Here is a 415-nt window from a genome sequence, read left to right as displayed (position 1 = left end):
CCCCCCCCCCGACGCCGCCTTCCGGCGACCCTCTCGCTCCTCTCTCTTTCACCACCGCGTCTGCACTTTGGGGGACAAAGGGCCCCACCGGGCCACCCTTGCCTCGGGCGTGGCGGGGGCCCTGCGACCACCCCCAGCTGCGCCCCGCGCTCCCGGGAACGGGAGCCGGACGATTGAACGGCAAGCGACGCTCAGACAGGCGTAGCCCCGGGAGGAACCCGGGGCCGCAAGTGCGTTCGAAGTGTCGATGATCAATGTGTCCTGCAATTCACATTAATTCTCGCAGCTAGCTGCGTTCTTCATCGACGCACGAGCCGAGTGATCCACCGCTAAGAGTTGTCCGAGGTGACATTTTGGGAAAGCGGGCGCATCGGGGGGGGGAAGGACGCCCCCCCCCCCCCCCCCCCCCCCCCCC

The 415-nt window shown here is 68.4% G+C and overlaps 1 non-coding gene across 1 annotated transcript; it reads right to left on the bottom strand.

Moving 5' to 3' along the window:
* Positions 1-185: 185 nt before the first annotated feature.
* On the bottom strand, positions 186-338 carry LOC114053649. Its single transcript, XR_003570393.1, has one exon. It is a non-coding gene; the product is annotated as a 5.8S ribosomal RNA (ribosomal RNA).
* Between the last annotated feature and the right edge of the window lie 77 nt (positions 339-415).

Source organism: Vombatus ursinus, unplaced genomic scaffold, assembly GCF_900497805.2.
Source record: "Vombatus ursinus unplaced genomic scaffold, bare-nosed wombat genome assembly UNPS02004161.1, whole genome shotgun sequence".
Taxonomy (NCBI): domain Eukaryota; kingdom Metazoa; phylum Chordata; class Mammalia; order Diprotodontia; family Vombatidae; genus Vombatus; species Vombatus ursinus.
This window is presented reverse-complemented; position numbering and strand designations above follow the sequence as displayed.